Genomic DNA, 23698 nt, shown 5'->3' on the forward strand with positions numbered 1-23698 from the left:
CTTAATGACCAATTCTAAAATGTGTCTAAAACCAGGTTATTGCCTTTTGTGCCTGCTGTGTGGAAATGAATTACCCTGCACTCTCTGCAGCAGTATCTAGCACTTCTGGTTTGGTCCAACAGTTAAGCCTGCTTTGGGAAAACTTTATGAACAATTTAATTCACCAGACATCTTATCTAGCACAATACATTTATTTCAATACATTTTATTTTTATTTTGTTATTTTGGTCTGGAATGTGGAATGTGTCTTGTGAGTTTTAATTAACTCATCACCAGAAACAGCTAGGTGTAGGTATATATTATTATCTCCATATTGTCATAATATATACTGAACATGAATAATAAGGCAGACTATATTTATTAGCTACAAGGTGGCGAAGGGTTTTAGATTTTCTCTATAAGTGTCTTACTTCCTTGTTAATGAGTGAGTGTAAGACGGAACAAGCTGCCATGGTGAAAGAGGATCTGAGCTAATGAGTAAAACTTTTGAATGACTGAAAGCATCACCTGCAGTATAGTTGTGAAATATGGACTGAAAGGAGGAGATGTTGGATACAAGCAGCTGAAAAGATCTGCCTCCGCAGGGAGGCTGGAATCAGTTTAAAAGACAGGATAAGAAGATCTTTCATCCAGGGCGAGCTTGGGGTTGAGCTGCTGCACCTCTACACTGAAAGGAGTCATTTAGGACATGATCAAGAACGACCTGAGTGGATTCCTTCTGGGTTGTTTCAAGGCACGTCCACTGAGAGATAACCCAGGGCCCCACCCAGGACCTGCTGAAGGGCCTACACTTCAGTTTTTGCCTTAGAAAGCCTTTGGGTCTCCAAAAATAGTGACAGTCATGTCTGTGTTTCCTACCTGGGCACAAGACCCCTGCCACCTGGTCTCGGAGTTGCGGAAAACCATGGGTGGATTGATGGATGGGCGATTTTGACTCTTTTGAAAAAGGCCTGAAAACTTGTTCATTCAGAACAAGGCTATAAATACTAATCACAAACTGATTTGTAACCTTATCTTATTGTTTTTAAGTGAGTATGTTTTTAATTTCCTTTTCTTTCTTGTTTTTAGCCTATTTTAACTCTGTGGCATTATGATATGAAAAGTGCATTAGAAATAAAATGTATTATTATTTTGAAGATTAATCTTTTACAAAGCAACAATAAAATCCATTATTCAATATATATCCATTATGCGATACAGTATAACTAGGTGGTTTGGAAATTGAACAGTGAAATCCGTATCTAAGATAAATATTCAGACTGCCGGCAAAATCATTGGCACACAGGCCTTCAGGTCACCTCAGGAACTTTTTCTGAGGAATAAGGCAAGGCAAGGCAAGGCAAGGCAAATTTATTTATTTAGCACAATTCAGTACAGAGACAATGCAAAGTGCTTTACATGATTAAAATATAGGAAAATAAAACAGAATAAAAGCAAGTAGGGATAGTGTAGAAACAAAAAAGAACATTTGAAAACAGTAAAACATTTTAACTTGAACATTTAAAGGCAATTCTAAACAAATGTGTTTTTAATCTCGATTTAAAGGAACTCAGGCTTTCTGCACTTTTACAGTTTTCTGGAAGTTTGTTCCAGATAAGTGGAGCATAGGAACTGAATGCTGCTTCTCCTTGTTTAGTTCTGGTTCTAGGTATGCAGAGTAGGGAAGCAGACAACATTTGGTTGGATTCCACGTTTTTTTAAATGCTGAGTACGTTGTATTGAAATCAGGGAGACGGGGTTCAGGGTTCAGCTGTGCAAACACAAGGAATATCAACATTTCTTTGCCCCTTGCCTGCTGGTGGTGGCACAGAAGTGGCAGTCTTGCCTCTGACAGTCTGCCCCAGGGCAGCTGTGGCTACTAGCATAGCTCACCACCGTCAGGGTGTGAATATCTGCATGAATGGGTGAATGACTGTAGTGTAAAGCTCTTTGGGGCAGTCAGACTTGATAAAACGCTCTATAATCACAAGCCATTTACCATTTTAGGTGATTTTTTTTCTTTTTTATTGATGTATCGATGCTTTGGGGACGATGCATAGCCTATAGAAGTCTGGAAGTGTTTTAGTAGATCGAATACTGATACTGTGGAAAACATATTAGTTTATATTTCTCTTTCCTATGTAAGGGACTGTATTGTATGTTGTAATTGTCTGTTTCCTCTGTCAGGGAAGAATTTCTCCCAAGAAAGTCAAATATTCTTTATATTTATTAAATGGTAAATGGCATCTTTATTAAGTTTAATGTCATACATTTTAAATAACAAGTTCAACAAACAGAATTCAATATGCAGAATGAAACAAATCAGAAAGACTAAAAGGTAAATAAATTGAAATATAATGACAAGGTAACTAAGGTATTAAGAAAATTAAGTAAAAATCTCATACTGTGTTGAAAAACACAAAATAAAATGTGTTGTTGTTTTTTAAAGCAATCTAAAAACTAAAAATGGAGTTGCCTGTCTGATATTTGAAGGCAGCGTGTTCAAAAGATGGTCGTAATGGCTTAAAACACTCAATTTCCTCTTAGCTTCAGCCTTGTCCTTGGGGGAGCACAGAGTAGCGGATCAGCTGGTTTTAGTGTCTGTGAGGAAAATAAGAGACTGAAGAGGTTCGGATATTGGCTAGATGGGCCATTTCTAAAAGTCAGCATGGGTGTTTTAAAATCTACTCTCTGACATGCACTGTATGCAACTGTGTATTTGTGGTTTAAAATCCGAATTCTAAATACATGAAATGTACTTTTTTTACAGTCTTCTTGCTGCAAGGCAACAGTGCTACCAGCAGCGCTTCAGTGCTGTCCAAATAAAAAGTGAGATTATTTAACATTAGGGATTTTTATCAGTGACTCTTAATTTGTTTAATTTCTTCAGGCATTTATCTATATGTCTCAGTAGACATACAGATATGCGCTGATGTTTTGGCGGGCTACCAAAATCAACCGGTGTTCAGGCTGACCAGCCTGACTGGTGATTGGCTGGTACGACACTGTTATTTTGCTTAAAACAACGCTACGTGGTGAAAGTTGTTCACGCAGTTATTTTTCAGGATCAGTGAGCCTTTAGGAAGAATCCAGAGAACACTGGACTAGGCCTATGACTTCTTCTTGGCACCCAGATATAACTTTTTCTCCCGTGTGTTCAATGGTTCCTGATTAGCTATAGTTCATGTAAAACCGATTTCTTGCACGTAATTTCTCAAAGATTGATTAACTGTGACTGTTGTTTATGTCCATTTGATTTTTAATTTCTTTTGTTTTGTATTTAATCTTATAACCTCTTATTGCTTTAATTTCTGCCTTTGCACCTGGTCTACATGCTTTACAACCCTACATATTTGTATTTACTTTCTCTAAAACTTAGGTGAAGCTTCTGGTCACAGCCCACATAATTTCTCACACTCCTTCAGAAATGAGTTATGTAATCATTTCTATTGTTTCCAATGACAGTGCTCTTTTAAAAGACCATCATTTCTGTCAGTCACACAGTTGCAACAGCTTATTAAGGTCTGGGAGCACTCTTTTGATTCAATTCAGATCCATTAACTTTTAATTATATAGCCAAATTTAACAAAGATGACATAAAGTAGCTAAACAAAGTAAAGTTGAATTTCAAGTACTGCTCTGCTGTTCTGTTCTGACAGTATTGGGGGGATTGTAACTTTGGTTTTTTAATGTTTTACAAAGCTTATATTAAAGTAAAAAATATGTCTTAAGCCTGGAATGTGGCATATAAAGACACCAAGATGTGTCTGCTAGTGTAAAGAAAAATAAAATCAGATTTTTCGTGGAGGGGTTGATTAGTCAGATCACTATGTGGTGTGTATGGGACCATTTGGCAACTCAAATCAACTCAGAATGTGGTTTAAACATGTCCTATGATGTTTTTGGATAGACCAAGTTTTCACGCTTATTTATCTGCATTATGATTAAAATTACGAATGTACATACAGTGACACAAACATGGGTACTTGAGGTATATTATGATGTATTCGGATTCTATTTCTAGTCTGCTTCTCTCACTGGCTTCCATGTTTTCAGACTCCAAAGGCTGTGCTCTGTTTTGGGAACCCTGGGAACTCTCTTATGATTGGCTCAGGAACCAGGAAGTAAACACAGGCTACACTCTGACCTGAGGTAGTTCCAGACCGTAACTCAAGGTTTGAATGGAAAAAAACGTGACATTGTCGATGGAGAGGACCGATTGTTTCTAGGGAATGTTACTTCCATCCCAGGTGACAGATGAGAATGACTTAGGTTGATTTTGCAGTAAATATGTTACTTATAGCTCCTTTATGCATTCATACTGTTTTGAAATATGTTGCTTGTAGACTCGTTCACACACATTTCTGATGTTTGAGTTATCAGCCACAAATATACATGTATTTTATCCTGGTTAATTATTTTGAACCATCCATGATGGTGTTGACCTCATCTTTTTCTTCTTCGTTTAACTGTTACAACTCTCCCAGGCATGTGTCACAACCAACCCAGCTGATGGGGGAGACAGAGCAATGCCACGTATTTGACATCAAGATGTGACGTGTCGTGTTGTTCTACCAGTTATAAATTGGTGTCACTTGTGGTAAACACATGTTGTTGTCGTTGTTTTCTAGAAATGCAGGGACATATTTACCGTGTTAAAGTTTTTGGTAGCTTACCCGAGATCCCAAATTCCTCGCTAATTCTCCTCCAGGCAAGATCCTTTACTGCCTCTGTAGTGATAGCTTGACTGATCATAGATAATAGGATGGGCACAAACAGTGATGATGAGTTTGTCCTAAATTGTTGTCTTTCCGGCTATTCCATCCAGTCGGAAAATGTGCCACCACGTCACATAGCGTAGTCACTCTGCTTGACATCCAGCTGCAAATGTTCTAATGTTCCAACAGTAGCATCTGCCACTTTGGACGCTCAGATACTTGAAATCTCAAAACATGGCACAGGACCTCTCGGTGCACTTACATGCTTGTCCACCAAAGACTTTCAATGACACCCATGACATGAAATTTCATTTGATCTGAACACAGCATTAGTGTTTAAACTGGTGGTGTTGATGGAGTAACGGTGTCATGGATATTTTCCTGGGACATGTTGGACCCTTAAGGCCGAGACACACCAAAACTCCAATTAGTGTCCGATCTCACAGAAATTCGGATCATATAAAGTCGTAGCAATTACATCTGGTTGAAGTGAATGGGGCCGGGCTGACTCGCTTGTGGTCCCACACAACTGTGTCTGTGTAGTTCCGACCAAGGTAGACCTCTGGTCAGAGCTATGCAACAATTTGATGGGGAAGTCATGATTCCGACAGTAAGAGAGAACTGCAAGGTAAACTGCATGCAATTTCCATCCTAGGGCCGTCTTCATTAAGGTTTGTTCTGGAAACAAAAAGCTCAATAAATAATTAATAAAACATTTCAACGGTGTACTTACCCATGGCGGGAGCTCAGATGTACAAAGAACAGGTAAGACAGTTTAACATGTAGCATTGAGTTTAAAAAAATTAACATTTGCATTTACTGCCCAGCTTGTTTGTGCTGGCAGAATTTCGGGTACATACTGTCGAGTGAGTGCTCGATCTCACGAGTCCGGTGGTCATTAGAGGGACCCTCTACACAGCCAGTAGGTCAGGAAAAAAATCTGAACAGATCTGTCCGTCAGATCGAATGGATCGATTTAGTGTGTCTCGTAATGTTCAAATTCTTGTCTATACCTTCAGATGGCTACTGCCCGCCGGATGATCCCCCACATCAAAAAGCTCCAATCAGCTCAAACTGTTTTCGTGAACATGACAATGAGTTCACTCCAATGACCTTCACAGTTGCCAGAACTTTATCCAATGGTGCACCTTTGTGATGTGATACAGCAGGAGTTTTTCTATATGAAAGTGCAGATGATACGTTTGCAGTAACTTCATAAAACCTAAAGCTCTGTTTAGAAGACAAAACGGGTTAAACCAGCTGATAGCAAAGTGTACCAAATGAAGTGGGCAGCATGAACTACAGCTGACAATTAAAAAAAGAGGAAGTTTTTTTTTTCAGTTGCAAGAATTTAGCAATATTTTTCTTGCATAACAAAATCATTCAATTTTGATTTATTTTACCAAATCTTGTGAAAATTGCATACGGGACAAGTTATGCAACATGTATCGTAGTTTTAATTTTGCAATCTCAGACAGTTTTTTAAGTTTGTGGATTATTTTTTTATGAGCTTGGCCATCAGCTTTCCCTCTCATTGCTGTTAATGTTTCTGCTTGTGCTGAACTGTTCTCCTGCCAGGGCATCGTAATGGAAAAACAGACCGCCCAGACCCTGGGATGTCCAAGTATTTTATGTGTGTGAGTGTGTGTCAACACATGTGTCAGCAAGTGTGAGATGCGAGGGAGTTTATTTCAGCGTATAGTTGTGTCAGCATATATGAGGGTGCGTGCACTTACTGAAGTGTCTGTTTGTGTTTGTGTACGGACCAGAGAGGCATCTGAAGCTTAAGGAGAGAACTATATGCACATTTACAGTTTATAAGTGCATCTCTGTGCATATAAATTATGTAAACTTTGTATAGCACATAATAAACTTACAGCGCCTTGCAAAAAATATTTGGTAACCATTAACGTCGCTGTATTAAAAAGTGTATTTTGGTCTAATGTGACCACCAGAGCATCTTCTTTCACATTTGCGATGCCCCCTACAAAGCTTGCAGTAAACAGAAATTCTTACGGCTTTCTTTCCCAATTGAAATTCCTCTCACCGCTTTTCTGACCAGATCAGATTTTGTGGAATTCATTACTGATAGTTTTATGGTCAACCAATCCTGCTGTCTGAGCTGAGGAATTCTGCAGCTACTCCAGAGTTATCATTGTCCTCTTGGCTGCTTCTCTGATTATTGCTCTCCTTGCTGAGCCCATGAGATGTGCTCTCTGAGACAATCAAAGCTTGGGATATTGTTTTATGAAATTCCCCCGCTTTAAACTTCTCCACAGCCTCATCCCTGACCTGTCTGGTGTGTTCCTTGGTCTTCATCGTGCTGTTTATTCACAAATCTCTAAAAAATCTTTCTACAGAGAATAGCTGCTAACTCATTAGGTGACCTTTAAGTGCTTAAATAGAGGGTAACTGGAACTATATGAGATGTTAATTTTCTTCAAGATACAATAGAGGTTCAATGTCTTTCTCTCTAAGCACTTGTTTCTCTAGTAGATTGCCGTATACTGGATGACTACAGCTACATCATCTGAGGTCAGTTGGTTCCACTGGATGTTATTTATGTGGACTAGACACATGTAAAGAGTACTCTAATACCATTAGAGTACTCTTTACATGTGTCAAGTCGATCCATACACGGTTAAATTTGATGCAGTTCCTTTGTAATAATTTATTTTCATTGTTTAATCCTTTTTGTACGGCACTTTGGTCAGCTGTTATGTTGTTTTTATGTCATCATTTAGTAATAAAGTGGTGTTGTACGGTGTGGTAGAGTAAGTAAATAAGTAATTAAAATGTATTTCTATAGCAATTTTCACAGACAGAGTCACAAAGTAATTCATGGAAATAAAAACATAAGACAATACAAATAGAACAATACAAAAGTGGCAACATTGGGTCAGTTAGGACTGGAATGCTTGTCTAAACTCTGACATATCCCTGCCCTTCGGACCGAATAGCAGATATTGGTTATAGTTTTTACAGGCCTGGAGCTCCCACAGAAAATTATCTTTTTAAACAATTTTTTCTGAATACATAATGGATTAACTACATTCAGGATGGAAGGTCTATTTTTCCCAGTATAACAAAAGTGTTTCTGAACAAGATTACCAACTATAGCTTTAAAAGAACGGTCACCCCTTGCAGGTTTGGGGAACTGACACAATACAAATCCGTGAATACACCTTTCAGACTTTTGTTTTCAACTTTTTGCACTACTTTGAATTGATCTATAACATCAAATCATAGCAAGATACATTCATATTTGTGAGTTTGAAAAGCATGTGTGCATACCTTGGTGAGGCCATGTACGTGTGCTTAAAGAATGATTTAGCTAGTCAGCTGTCTGATAGCCAGCGGACATATGCACTTTCCTCCATCTGTTTGTGCACAAATTTCAGTAATGTATGTGAGACGTCAGATGGGTGGAGGAGGCGTTTGGGAGTGGGCTGAAAGTTTGAAGGCATGACAGTTCTCCCACATCTGCAGATCCACTCCCACATTCAGGGGATTCTTTAAGAGACGGACACGATTTGTCTGGGCTGGCTGGAGGAGGGTGGCTTGGGGGGGGGACTCTGTCTTTAAGATTGTGTGTATTTTTTGCAACTGATACACAGAGCAGAGGAAATGAGTTTCATTGCAGAGAGACAAGAGCAACAGCGATAGGGGTGGAGGCAGAGGGGGTCGGGCTGGTTTTCATTTAGCCCTCTTTATGAGTCAGGACAAAGCTAGCCGGGTCAGAGAGGAGCTGCGAGCAATGAGAAGAGGGAGTTCACTTGTCTGGTTGATGTATGACAAATGCACATAGGAGATACACACAATCGGGGAATTGGATTCTTCCCTCCTCACCAATGACTTTTTTTCCTCGGCCCTCCCTCCAGGCAATGAGGTTATAGATTTGGACAGGTGTGAACACTGATGATGAATAGTAATGTTTCTTAGCTAGAATGGGGGGGGGCTAAGATGAGTTAAGAGAGCACTGATTTTGGATTATGAAGGTTTGGTCACCCTTCTGAGAGTTTATGAGGCATTATCTTGTTTAAATAGAAAAGAAACGACAAACACATTCTGACTGTTATACCGAGGAGATATAACATGTCACTCATGTTATGGAAAAATGTAAACAAATATATCAGATTGACCTGCAAACATGTTAAAACCATGCAAAGAAAACCATTCAGCTGAGAATATCCCTGATTTATGATATTCTCATAGAAGTCTGAACAAATGCTATGCGAGGTATGACAATGTTTGATAAGGTATGTCACTTTTAGGCTAGACAGTCGCTTGTCTGGTTACTTTTCTCCCTGCTAAGTCTACCAAAAAGTTTGAAATTGTTCTTTCACAGTTTAAAACTATAGTTAGTTTATTTAAGTGAAGTTCTATAAAGTTAAAAGTGATTGTTTCCTTACTTAGGGTACTTAAACAAAAAGGTAATCTTTCAGTGAGTTTGCAGAAAAGTGAAGAAAGACTCAGCTGTGGAGAGCGTATTTTAGTATTTATATTAATTTAAGATGATGTAAAACAAACAATAATTTTCGCTTTCGTTTGATACAATGTGCTTGATCTAGTTTGTCAGTATTTTCATTTTTGCTTTGTTAGTAAATACGTTAAAAGTACGTTGGCCAAGACTGCTGGCTCGTCAGGTTGAGCAACTTGATCTGGAACATTTCTCAATTATATACTGCCTGGAAAAACACATGAAAGTCTTTCACAAGATCGCAATATGTACCCTGTGTAATGACTAATGTGCTGATAATAGTAATTCACCCAGACATTAGACTTGCGCTTTAAAAATGTTTATTGAAGTGGATGGTTAGTGGCTGATGATGCAAGCAGACAGAAACAGATGGGTAGTGGCTGATGAGACAGGCAGGCATGCAGAACCAGACCTGAACAGGTGAAGCAGGCAGTGGAAGACCGAAACCAGAGATGCAAACAGGAGATGACCCGAACAGACGGTGCGGACCAGGGAATCACCAGAATAGGCTGAGCAAGCAGCTGGAACGCACAGGGAACAAGGTAGACTTGGACAGTGGAAGCACGCATCAGTGAGAGCTGAACAAGAACAGGGAGATAAAGTCCAGTTGGCAGAACACACACAAACAGGTAGAACCACGGTGGCCAGTGCACAGAACACAAGATAAGACGTTCTGGCAGAGAGTGGATGAAATAGGCAGGTATAAGTAGGCAGGAGAACAGGTGAGCAGAGTTGAGAGTAACTAGCGGCAGCAGGTGGAGCTGATCTGAGCTGATTGACTGCAGACTGAGGACTGAGAAGTGGACTCAGCTGATTGGATGGGGACATATGGCTGTTGGCTGAGGGGACTGAAAACTAATTGGACAGAAAAGTCCAAAACAAATAATCAAAAACCTAAATCATGACACCCTGCTCTTGGTGGACTACGAGTGGATTGACGAATCACAGCAGATCGAGCAGAAGAGTCAATCAAACGTTACAGCGATGACATGGAAGATGTTCAGCTTTGGGTATAATGTCAAACTTGAAAAATTATCTCTTCTTAAAGTGCAAATTACAAATGATGCATCATATATGAAGGAGACCTACTTAATGATTTTCCATAAGTAATCCCTTGACTGGTTTTAGATAATATTAAGTCATATGTCAGCAGTATGTATTCATGTGTCCACTGTGAAGACAAAGAACTCTCTGTGCAGTGCTACACTGTAACTGAAACCCACTTTCCAGCAACCTTAGATAGTGTGGAAGCAAAAATAACATCAAACAATTTCCTAGGGAGCTAAAACCCTCCACCTTCTAGTGTGGCCAAAAATGTTTAAGATCACCTCTTTCGACAATACCCTACAGTAGCAATAACAAAATCCCCGGTATCTTTCCACTACTTTAAGCTGTTTTCATCCAACTTCCAGTATGGAAGAAACCTGTCAAGAATCTCTTATCACAAATCACAAAACAATCCCTGACGCACCTGCACAGACAATGCATAATCTTATCCCTGCTTTCTCTCTTCCAAAGCTACATTTCTACTGTAGCTTAAAAAGGAAAAACACACAAATACTTAGTCAAAATAAGGCTTGTAAGGTAAAATTTAGGTCACATAATTGCCCTTGGTAGCACCCTATATTTTTTCATTTGCAACCGCAGACAGAATTAATGGAATAAGTGCTCTTGGAAGATGTTCAGTTGTCTGGTTTTTCTGTTCTGGTTTTGTTAAGCTTAACCAAAAAAAGAAAAGTAACAATTAGCAGAAGGTTTTTTTTTAGCAAGTAAAGGAAGAAAAAATATAAATAACTTAATGTTGTGGACAAATTCTGAAATTGAACACAATCAAAACTCTTGGGGTGTTAATTCTGGCTTATCTTCGACTTTTCTAGATCTTACCTGTTTTGTTTTTTACTTTACTGTATATATGAAGATACACTGTATATAACTGATGCACCTTTCCTACTTTTGCACCTTCTTCTGATTATTGACTAATGAGCCGATGTGGCAAGTGAATTTCTCCAATGTGAGATCAATAAAGCATATCTTATCTTATCTTTCTGAGAATTTTTGATTATTTTCACTGAGTCCTGGTTGGCTCACCTTAATAATATTTTTCAATGTTTCAGTTGACAACGCTCCTGTTGTAATCTTCTTCTCAGTAAATCACCCACGAGAAAGAACTCATTAAAGTCTGCAAGGTCTCCTTTTTACCTTCAGACTCATTTGCTTAATTATACATGAACAGGTATTTCTTACACATACAGTTTACTGGGGATTTTATTAATTTATTAATTTTCCTCCTCATAATTTCATTCACACAACTCGCCTATAAAAAAAAAAAAGGTACCAATGATTCCAACAATATTTGTAAATGTGTCGGGGTATGTGTTACAAATCCGGTAAGTTCAGCTGGTTAATAAAACAGTGTTGTGTCATATTATCATTCATCTTTTTGTGATTTAGGGAGACCACTGACTAAACATCCTCCAGGCGTAGTGAGGAGATGCCAGTGGTTGGAGATGTTTCTAAACTCGCAAGTTAATTATAAGGTTTTGACATATTGAGGTGTTCTGCCTGTGATTAATAGATATTATTGAACTGTCAAATCTTCACAACATTGACTTTTGCTTTAAAATATGGGATGTCAATCATCTGGTGCATTTACACTGCCACTCCAATTAATTCTGATCTCTGGTGCAGAAGCCACAAATCTACATAATGTTATACTCATTGCATCTAGTCATGGTGACTTGTGTTTTGTTCAATTCTTAGGATGTCTCATAAGGAATGAAGGCTGGTCTAAATGTATGGAAGTATAGACATATTTTTTTGACCAAGTAAGCAATTTTTGCTATGTTTAAAATATAAAAAAACACTATTCCTCTTTCTTATCTCTTTGATTTTATTACTTTTATGATTAAATACTAACTCATACTGCAATATGACCCTGACCACAGTGAGATGTAATATCTGGGAATGCAGGAAACAGTGCTGTACAAATAGCAAACTGGATAATATAAACATTGCTGATATAATGTTACAAATGACCTTATACAAAATATCTGTCAGCTGTAGTTTATTAGTGATGGCAGAATTCAATTAGCAGACCTCCATCTCAGCAAGCTTAATTTAAACCACACAAGGTCAGTGTGGGGCACGTTCTGTTTATCTCCTGCTGAACTGCGTGTTCTGGCTGAAATGCCATTATGTTTCTCGCCACCAAACCCCCACTGCCAGTTCGTAACCTTTGTCCTCCAACATTAGAGCTCGCCAACATCTGGTTGAAGACATCCCGCTACCATCGCTGACGGTGAACTGAAGGAAGGAGGGAGAGCTGGTGGGTGGTGGTGTTGGTCCATATAATTCAACACCTTAGCAGAACAACATTGGCTTTGAAGCTGGCATTCAAAGAGCTGCCGCTGTTTGTCTGCGACGGCTGGTGGCTGCCCAAGAGAGGCGTAAGAAACTGATGACACATCCCAGAAATGTTTTTAGTTGGATCTAAAGTGTGGGAAGAACAGGGAATTTTGCACCGTATTTATCTTTCCACAAGTTCTGACCTTGGTCTCCTTTCTTATGGTATATGAATGTATGAGTGAATGAATGAAATGATTGAATTTAAAGATATGAGAATATTAACAGAAAGCAGAGTATTTTTTCACACATTCAAAAGGAGTGGCTGAAAATAAAACTGTATCTGTTCCATTTTCCTGTGTCCATTTAGAAACTTCCCATTCACAAACTGCTTGCTGCATCCTTACTGGTTTTGCAGGAGGCTTATCTTCTTCTTGGTCAGACTCAGGGTCAAAGATGAATGGTTGTACCACAGCCATTTTCGTTTGCATGAAGTATGAGTAAACACTCACGGTTGGGGGCGTGGGCAGCTACAGCTTATTTGCATGAAAGTTAGTTCTATAAAACAGCAATTTCTGAAAGGAGCTCAAAATAGGTGAAACTGAGGAGGTAAAATCTCATTAAGTGAGAATGATTTGCATAGCTCATAGACCAATCCTAAATGTTTAAAAGGAAGCATAACAGGATGCCTTTAAAGCTAGGGTCGGAATATTTTTCAGAAGTTTCCCCAAGTCCCTTTTTGAATAACTGAGCATGCACAAGACCATCTTACTTCGCTCTTAAGGGAGATTGCGTCTAAAAATCTCCCAAATCCACTCTGGTCTTATTACCTTCTACCAAGGCCTTCCTCTTCTTCTAATAAACATGAACATGGTTCGCTTCATGCGACTCTGTCATGTTCAAAGTCTACAGAGAGAACAGTGAAGCTACAATGAACAGCTAATTGCTAAGCTAAGCACTAACCTATCCGCTATGCTAACCAGAAACCAGAAGTGCGCCTGCGCAGCCAGCAAGCGGAAACTATGCAGGAACGAGCACGCACACTGGCGTTACGTGAGCACGTCAAAATGATTGGCATGTGGGACAGCCAATAGATAAGGTGATACCCGTGGAGGTTGAAGGACAGAGGGGAATGAAATTAGGTACAAACCTCTGTCAAATCCATGCCCTTCGGACCAAGAGGCATGGATTGGTTAGAGTTTTTACAGGCCTGCAGCTCCCACAAAAAAAACATTTTAATTTCTTTTTGTGAATACATAATGCATTAAGTACTTGGATGGCCCATTTTACCCAGTATTACAAAAAATGTTTCTGAACAAGATTACCAAATATAGCTTTAAGCCATTGTCACTTTTGCATTAAAGAGTTCTTTGCATGAGAGCAAATAATGTTTTACGAACATAAATTAAGGTAGGAGGCAATGCAATTGTAGCTAAATAAAGATACTAAGAGATTTATCCATTCAGCTGTTCCCCTATTCAGGGGTCACCACAGCAGGTTTTTACAACTTGCACACAGACTTGGAACAGTTTTTACACTGTATTCCCTTCCTGATACAATCACGATTTAAACCCGGGTGCCCTGTTTCAAAGACACGTATATAGCTGCAAGTAGGATCTTAACTGTAACCTTAAACCAATAACCTTAAAGAGTCCCACTAAGCAATTTAGTAACAGTCCCCGTGATGTGTTGGTGAAGTGGAACACCAACAAGAACTGCCATGAAGTGTGGTAAAAAAAATCACATTAAAAAAGCTAACTTGCTTACCATAAATAATAGTTGTTAGTCAGAATTTAAAATGGACAAAGTCTTTCTTTCCCTTTGTATAAAGTAAAGTTTACATATAAACCCGTTTCTCGCATAAACATCAAAGTGTGTCACAACAAAAACAAAATGACAGGACTATAAAAGAGTTAAAGCAATAAACATTTAAAAAATCTGTCAGAAAATCTTTATTTTACTCAAAGCTTTTCTGAGGTTGAGACGTCAATCTGTTTAAAGAAACACTGTGCATCTGCTCACAGACCATATAATCATGGAGCTTCCATCAGCTGAGAGAGACGCTCAGAGAAGAGTTCTTAAAGTCAAGAAGTGTGATTTAAAAAATTAATATGTTGATCATTTCCTCTGACATGAAACATTTTTTGATGGGTTTATATGTGGTCCATTAAGTGCCTCAGAGGTGTAGTGCAGGTACAAGCTATTGTCGAACATTGCAAGGCTGTTCACATCATCTAAAATATTTTGATAAGGCAGCACTTTCTTTTGTCAGAAGCCATTTACGTAAACCGAGACAAAACAACTTTAAACAGAGGAGGACGACTTAGGTTTCAACTCCTGCCAAGGTTCACCCTAATGGGGTACCGCGCACGTGACGTCACGGTCTCAAGAGCAACGCCCCTTTTGCCGCTTAGGTAGGGCACACAGGAGAGAACGCACGGATAACCCAGCTATTACAAGCGCAACAGAACCAGCGATATGACCGACTTTACAGCCGTTAAACTTTCCCAAGACGATGTCCCAGGCACACGGTTTACTGGTTGCACTGTCGAAGAACACACCAACCTTCAGCTCAAACGATGGCTTGAGGTTCGAGGGCTTAAAAAGACTGGAAAACTGGCCGAGTTGATGAACGGTAAGCTTTGTTTTTTTTCCCCTGCGCGGCGATCATGGCAGCATCGGCCGTTTTTTTTGTTGTTGTTGTTTGCAATCACCGTCCAGGAATGGGTATATGTTTAATGTTTGTCTCATTTGAAATGTTTTTGAGTAAGCTATCCTGGTAGCAGGCTATCATGTTAGCGCCTGCTACCATGACAGCCTATATGCGATCATGGTAGCAGGCGCTTCTTTATTAACATGTCGGCCACCAAAATACTCTTACCTTGACTTGATGTGGCTGGAATTGGGTCAGGATGTTCTTCGGTTGGGCCCTTTCCTCCAACAAAATGCTTGCTACAAAATGCTTGTACCAAGCGCACACATTTCTCCTTGGCAGTCTTGAAGAAAACATCCTTCATATGCGGCCGATCAGCGTAACTCGAGTCGCTGTTGCACGTTCCATAGCAACAATGTTTAAAAACCATGGTCTTAGATTTGGAAAAAGCAGTCGTTTACCGAGTAAAACCTAGGCTAACGCACGTCTCTTTTAAAGCAAAACAGCGGCGGGTTTCCGGAGTTTGCCCCACTGCGTACCACGTGATGTGACGTCATCGTGACGTTACGTTTCTAAAAATAGCTCGTTCGCGGTACCCCATTCACACCTTTACGCATGTGACCATAACATTCCTCCTGTGAGCCAGGCTAACGATGAGCCTAACGACTCTCCATTGTTGGGACGATCAGTTCAAGGTGAATTAGCATGTGAGTCTCAGATCTAATGAGGCCTCGCCAGCAGGTCTATAAAGCTTGGAACTCCACACTACTCCAGACGTTTTGAATAGACCCCTTGCAACCACGTGACTCCGTTACCCAGAACCCCTTGCGTGGTGGCCATATTGGTTGGCACGCCATTTGACGAAATGACTAGTTCTCCAGGTATTTTTCTTCTTTAGATAACGTATCACAAGATCGTTTTAAGAGTAAGTTGATGGTTGATGGTATCAGATTGCCAGATCCACACAGCAAAAGCCTGAAGGGACGGAGCGAGCCTGCAAAATGCTGGCCAAGGGTTTCGTACCGCGACACAGCTGCTTTATAAACACGCAGGCCAGTACGGACAAGAGAGCACGAAAGCCCCTGAAACCACTGGACGGCTGCAATTATTTTATATCAGGAAAAAGGCTCCAGCAAACGCCCACGACGCCATGAGGGATTAAGCGGGTCAGAAAATGGATGGATGGATGTTCAGACATGTTTGTGTAACAGCAGAAAGCAGAGAGGAAGACCCGCCCGGTAGGTTAAAAAAAACATCACTCACTACGGATTATTTTGGTGTTTTTGTCTTGTTAAAATGGGTGGGGGTGTCGGCGACATTGCAGCGTAAACACAGAAGTACTAGCGCCCATGAACGGGCGGAGGGGAGGTGGCGATCGTTACACTGGCCGGAGAGCTGCCGCTGTCTGGAGCAGCAGGAAGCGGGTGCTGCTCCAGACAGCGGCGGAGGCAGCAGCCGCGGCGGCTCTCCGGCCCACTGGAGAGCCGCGGCGGCTGCTGCCTCCGCCGCCGCTGTCTCCGCCACCGGAGAGCCGCCGCTGTCTCCGCCACCAGAGAGCCGCCGCTGTCTGCTGATCCAGACAGCGGCGGCTCTCCGGCCCGTGTAGCGACGGGCCGGAGAGCCGCCGCGGCTGCTGCTCCAGACAGCGGCGGCTCTCCGGCCCGTGTAGCGATTCCTACACGGGCCGGAGAGCCGCCGCTGTCTAAAGCAGCAACAGCTACACGGGCCGGAGAGCCGCCGCTGTTGCTGCTAAAGACAGCGGCGGAGGGGAGGTAGCTATCGCTACACGGGGCGCTTCTCCGGCCCGTGTAGCGATCGCCACCTCCCCTCCGCCGCTATTTAAGTAGAACAATGACTAGAGCCGAATTAAGTTGTAATTTACCGGAGATGAAGTGTAGACTGCAAATTCTTTGGTAGAATGATCGCTCCCCCAGTCCATTGGGAGTGTCTGCCTGCGCTCTTTTCATTGAAAATATCCAATTCTTTCTTCTTTCCTCATCCTTCGGTAAACGACAGAAACGTACATCCAATGATTTGGAATGCCCCTCTGTGCAACCGGGAGCACAACAAGTCGTAGGCATTGCTTAGATTCCAAAAATAAACTAACTAAAAGTACGCTCTAAATCACCCGTTTTGTCATGTAGTAGATGGGCTGTCAGGCTAGCCTGCCCACCAAGATGGAGGCGCGCACCCCCGATCACGTGACTGTGACGTCAGATGCAAGGGGTCTATTGAGAAAGTTTCCTGGATGGGATGCGAAACGTCTTCAGCATAGAAGTCCAGTTGTTTTATTTTCTAACCTTTTTTGGACAAAGACACAAGCTATTTTTCTCACTGTCAGACATGAACTCTGGATAACCTTTACTTATAGGTCCATTAGAATTACCAAAGTTATTTTTATTTGCTAAATGCAAGAATAATGAGGATTATTTTGGATTATTTTCTTACTATTCAGAAGTCTCTATGCCTTTAAACAATTCAAAGACTCACACAGACAGAAGAGGCAATTAGAGAGATTTATTGGCAGAAATCGGTGAACGTTCTTTGGTGCTCAGACCCCGGCAGAAGACGTGAAAGTTGCAAATGGCTATGATCTTGGATTTTCATTTTAGGATTAGGATTAGAGAAGTCTTCCCCCCTTAAGATCTGAAAAGAAACAAAAAATTAATGAAAGGAGCTGAGTATGGAAGCCTACAGAGCGAGGTGTCAGAGGAGAAGGGGAGAATTAGAAGCCTAGGGATGGTAACAACAAGAGCATGCCATGGCAAGGAGAGGGTTGATGAGAGTCTGACAAGGCATGGAGAGGGAAGGATGTTTGCAGACAGACTGGGCTGTGCCTGACAAGGCGTAGAGAAGGTGAACTTAATTAGGCATAGAGATGATATGAAGAAGCCTGTTGAGGCATAGAGGATGAGGATTTGCCATACCTGACAAGGCATAGAGGAGTGTTGACAAGGCTGTGACTTACAAGGCAAAGGGAGAGAGGAGTTGTCCTGCAGGTCTAGGCGTGGAAAGGATGTGTGAGACTGCGAAGGTGTGGAGAGGATGAGATGCAATTAGGTGGGACAAGCCTAGAAAAGATAGATTAGGTCTGTGAAAGGCCAACCACCAGCAGGGGCAGAATGGGTTGTCTAAATGAGCGATTTAGATGAAACAAGGGCCTTTGCCTTTAGAATGTTTAAGAAAGAGATGGAAGTGATTAGGATAGAACTTGAGTTCTGTGAAAGCTAAATCTCTGTATGGAACAAAGACAATATTAGGGGATGTAAATTCACCCAATTTGAGTAGCCTCTAAAGGTGAGGTGAAAGACACTGGAAATGAGATATTTAAGAAGATAGGGAAGACGGCCAGAGCTGAGGGCCGGGAGGAAGTTTTTAAGGATAGGAAGAGAAATTGGCTTTTGCAAATCAGGCTGAGAGATGCTGTGAATAGAGATGCTTTTAAGGAGAGGTTTAACAGCATGGTTTGATAACAGGCTTGCCATGTGTATGTGATAACAGGCAGAGAAAGATGACATTTGGGGAACATTGATACCTGCTAATAAACTGCAAATGTAACAAAGCTTAAAGCGTCAGTGAGCAAAGCAGAAAATGACAAAAGCTAGGACCATTTAAATGAGGACTGGGAACAAAGGAGTATTGTGAGCGTGACAGAATTTTGTGCCAAGCAAGGTGTGCCAAGCAAGATAATAGGACTTGAGAGTGGAAGTAGATAGACCTGATTTGAAAAAAAATAGCTGACTTAAGAAGTGGATGGAGGGATTTGTCCAGGTTCAGATCCTCAAGATGAGGAATTGGTGTAGGGAGAGCATTGGCTGATGGGTAGAGACGGTGGATGATCTGAAATTTAGAATGAGACAGAGCATCAGTGATTGAGTATGAATAACCTGGAACATGACGGGCTGAAAGTTGAAGTTGTGGGTCACTGCCTGTCAGTGATGCAACGGAGGTTAGGCATGACAGTCTTGGGAGACAAATGGTCTTCTTTAATGGTATTGAACACGGCTCCGTTATCACATAAAGCAGCAATATGCTTCCGTTTAGGGTGACCTGGTCGAGAAGAGAAGGGACAAAACCAGCTAAGTCCAGCAGCTAGGACATAAAGGAGCGACCTTGGCGAATGATACACATGGCAAGATTAAGGAGGCCCAGGAGAGACAAAAATTGGCATTTAGAAAGAACTGGGGAAGAGATGAAGGACTGAGAAACTTCACGGATTATTAGTTCTCGGGCAGCGAGGCGACCATGTCTTCTGAATCAAGGATGATGCCAAGGAACTCGAGCTACTTGCTATTTTTTTTCACGGACAGGGGGACACCTACAACTGCAGTAGCTTCAGGAAAGAAGGGCTGGGGAGGGGGATCAATGGGGATGAAAGAACTATTTGACAAATTAAGGAGGATGTAACATCGAGGTTCAGACAATTTGTTGAACAAGCAAGGGCTACTCCTACAGCTGAAAGTAAGCCTCACAGTAAAAAAAACCCTGTGTATCCCAATTCATGCCTAGGAGTTGCCACTGGGAGAGGTGAACCGGCATAGTTATGAAACTGTCTGTGAAATCAGCCTTAGTGAGCCAAACACCTTGCCCGGCTGTTTGATGAGCGATATTGCACAGTCCACTGTGGCATTAAAAGGGGAGGTTTAGAGATAAGGGCTGGAGTGAGGAGCTGAGAGGTCGATTATGGCACTTTTTGCCTGAATGTTTGCAAGTGGCTATCCCGAGAGGGCTAATGCGGAAAGAAGAGAAGGATGATTTAAATGGCCCTATCATAAGACCCTTGAAAACCTCCTTAAGGAGTGGCTGAATAACCACCTCCACATGATGAGATTGGGGTTATGTAGGAGAGGCTGGGATGAATCTTCTAGTCTGTATTTACGTCTAAACTTCATTTTGGGAATGCCCAGGTGATGATATCATGTCTTTGGAATCTTCTGATAGGGATTTATTCATGTTGTAAAGCACTTTAAACTGCCTTATTGCTGAAATGGCTTAAGAATAACAATGTCAATGTTTTGGAGTGGCCAAGCCCTGATCTCAGTTCTATTAAAAACCTATGGGCATAGATGAAAAGGCATGTGCAAGCAAGGCGTCCTACAAACTAGGCTCAGTTACACCAGTTCTGTCAGGAGGAATGGGGCAAAGTTTCTGCCAACATTTTTGAGAAACTGGTAGAATGACGAGCAAAACATTTGACCGAAGTACATACATACAGTTTAAAGACAAGGGTACAAAATAGTAGCTAAAATATATGTAAACGTCTAACATTTAATAAATGAATCAAACAATGTCTATTAAAATGATTGTTCTCATTACTCTGGCACTTACAAAATAGAAATCAGTTTGGTAATCCTAACGGACCTAAGACCTAAGAATAAAGAATGAAAAAAGGACAACAATACATTTTAAATGTTTTGTAAAGTAAATTTAGAAAAAAATTATATATATATATATATATATATATATATATATATATATATATATATATACACGTGTGTGTGTGTGTATGTACTTCTAACATCACTCAATTTTCTCATGTGACCCCACCCCTGATTTAGATTATTTGCCAGCTTACATGCATTGATGGAGTGAGGATTTTTCTGTAATAATGAGCAGCTCCTGTCAGGTGTGGCGATGGAAAAAATTATCCAGTAGTCAGACCTCCTGATTAACCAATGCATTTTCTTTCTGATCCTCTCCTTTGTTCATAAGACAGAGCAGGACCCCGGATACAAACAGCTGAAATGAGCTTGCTCTGTAAGGTGGCCAAGCTCTGGTTTCGAGATAAGGGAAGCGTGACGTCACCCTGTGGGAACTTAGAGTAGAGCCGCTCCCTTTCTACGTCAATGTGGTTTCTGGACCTGTTACCCCCATGCTACGATCTCTGCTATGTGAAAGAAAAAGGATGGATGGATGAAGGGATGAATGGAGGAACAGATAGACAGAAATTGGCCGTATAATAGCAAAAAATTGTAAAACTTGGGGTAATCACATAAATAAATAAATATTTCAATTTATAGTCCCACAGAAAGGAAACAGATAGGATCTTGCTCATGGAACCATGGTGGCAGTCTGTGGGGATCAAACCGAGTTCTTGTAGCCTTCTAAGCACCCAAGCACACTGCTCTAACCACTACCTACCACTCCACCATATTCCATGTACTATCTCATAAAAAGAGAAAATGTGTATGAACTGAAAAGCAGAGTTGTGTTTTGTTTTTTTGCTAAATTCTGGTAGTGGTTAATTGATTAAAAATAATTACAGGTATCAGTGCTGACATGTAAAGATGCTTCTGCTCTCTTGGGCGATCTGCAGGTCAGATACAAGAATCAACAATCAAGAGTCTTTATGAGGTAATGATAATGACATTTTGGTGAGGCACCGACACAGAATACACAAAACATGATGACAAACATAAAGAGCCAAGAGCCTCGGGCAACAAACCTAAAAAACTCCTGCTATTTTGGCATAAAGGCACATCAACCCACAGTGTGTATAGCATAAATCATTCTGATATTTATTTTAATTTAATAAAAAACAGACTGAGATTACAGAGATATACTTTTATGCATTAATAGTAACAATCTTGCATGTCCCCCATTTTTTGTTTTATTCTAAACCAGAGACTACCAAAAAGCTGTGGTGCATTTTTTTTAAATCTTTTGTGTGTTATATTACTTAGAAATAAATCCAAATTGGTCAAAATCAAAATCTGCAGGTTGAGGAAGAAATTCCTACTTTGCCCTTTTTACACATTTATCTGCACCTTCCCTGAAAGTGGCCACTGGTTTGCTGAAAGCAAGTACAAACACAGTTGATTCAATAAGAAAAGAAATACATAGACAAGGGAGTTTCTTTACAGCATGTCTGAAGTCACAAGTTCAAATTCTTACAATAGCCTATCTGTCCATAAACAGTCATGAAGTATCTCAGAGCCAGGCTTAAAGTCATCCCTGGGAGTCCCTCTGGATAAGCTTGTCAGCCAAACACCTCACATGTAAAATTCTCTGACTTGTTAGCCGACAGCTTAACGATGGCATTTGTCTCCACCAGCTCCTCAGCTGTGCATCCCACATTTACAGTTGCTCCCTGCTCCTTTTTTTCCCTTCTTCTGTACACAAACACTCTGCTCCAGCAGCTGCAGAAGCCAGTCGCTCTGAATGGTGGTTTCCATCTGTGTGTCCCCTTGATGAGGAAGTGACCAAATAAGCAGGAGTGTAAACATTATGGCTTTCAGTGGTACCATATGCTTTCCATATTCACATTCTGCATTAACTCCATGCTGTTTTCATTTCAAACAGTCTATTATGTAATGTATAATCATTTGTAAGCGACCCCTGACTCCTCACATGTTTTGAAAGAAAATGACTACTTACACATGCTTCACATTCCTTTTACTGTTTACGCACTGAGCAGCCAGGACTGGTGGAGAGATGAGTAAGAGAGCTTGCCTTTAAGGAATCTTTACTTTTAAATGCATACTTTGAGTGGGCTTTCTGTAGGATTTGTTCAAACTTACATAATTAGTCGAAGTGCAGTAAAATAACTTTTAAGATGAGGTTCCGGTTTTAAAATGAAAATGTATGCAGCTCAACATTTATGTATGCTTGAACATTATCCCCACATATCCTTGTGGAACATTTTATTCTGCTTACCTTTACTAAAATCTTGACTTCTCTGTGCGGAGACAGTATTCAGTTCCATGCGGATGTAGCAAGAGTCTGCATCTTATAGATGTGTTTCTGCTCCAACACACCGGATGCAAATAGCAGAATACATATCCTTACAATGTCACCGGGTTCTGTAGAGGCCTTATCATGGACCATGCATTATTTCATTTAGGTGTGTTAAACTAGAGAAATGTCCAAAATATGCAGGCCACTGGCCCTTAGGGACTGAAATTGGACAGGAATAATGTAAACAAAACCTGCATTGGTTGAACTCATAGATATAGCTGAATTAGTAGTATCTAGTACTGTTAGAGATCCTTTTTGTTAATTTTGTGTTTTGGACACAAAATTAACAAACAAACAAAAAAAACTATTGGTGTAATAGTTTTTCATGTCAGTATTACAGGAAGTCTGAGTACTTTTGCATTTGAGGATAAACACTATCTATAATTATGAATACAATACAGTAACAGATATTTTGTGGTTGATTATGGGGAACTAGCTGTCAAGACAAATGATTTACGCAGCTAAAGTTTTTTTTGTTCTAAGTGAGGGAAAGTATAGATGCCTGTTTTTCTGTCAGCTGACTAGCAGTAGACAACAAGAGCAGAAGGGGCTTGGCTCTTACGCTTTTCTAAACATCGTTCTGCTAAAAAACTTGAAATGTGTGTTGGATGATTTCCTCAAATATGGCTTACCTCCTCGTGCAAGACGTCCAAATGCGTTCAGGCCTTCGCTTACGTATAAGCAAAGCCCTGAATGTTCACATATAACATTGTTGTGTATCTCCTCAACATGTAAATATACACCTCAGATTTTGCTGATGGATATATTTCTCAGATATGAGAGACATGG

At 40.6% G+C, this 23698-nt stretch overlaps 1 long non-coding RNA gene across 2 annotated transcripts; it reads right to left on the reverse strand.

Annotated features, from left to right (window-relative positions):
• Positions 1-17695: 17695 nt before the first annotated feature.
• On the reverse strand, positions 17696-20916 carry LOC110368936. Of its 2 annotated transcripts, none has more exons than XR_004930981.1 (4): positions 20748-20916; positions 18915-19012; positions 18141-18198; positions 17696-17818 (listed from the first exon to the last, which is right to left on the reverse strand). It is a non-coding gene; the product is annotated as an uncharacterized LOC110368936 (long non-coding RNA). The 2 variants fall into 2 exon arrangements; XR_004930980.1 differs by having other exon boundaries at positions 18141-18243.
• Positions 20917-23698: the final 2782 nt, after the last annotated feature.

The sequence above is a fragment of the Fundulus heteroclitus genome, chromosome 5, assembly GCF_011125445.2.
Source record: "Fundulus heteroclitus isolate FHET01 chromosome 5, MU-UCD_Fhet_4.1, whole genome shotgun sequence".
Taxonomy (NCBI): domain Eukaryota; kingdom Metazoa; phylum Chordata; class Actinopteri; order Cyprinodontiformes; family Fundulidae; genus Fundulus; species Fundulus heteroclitus.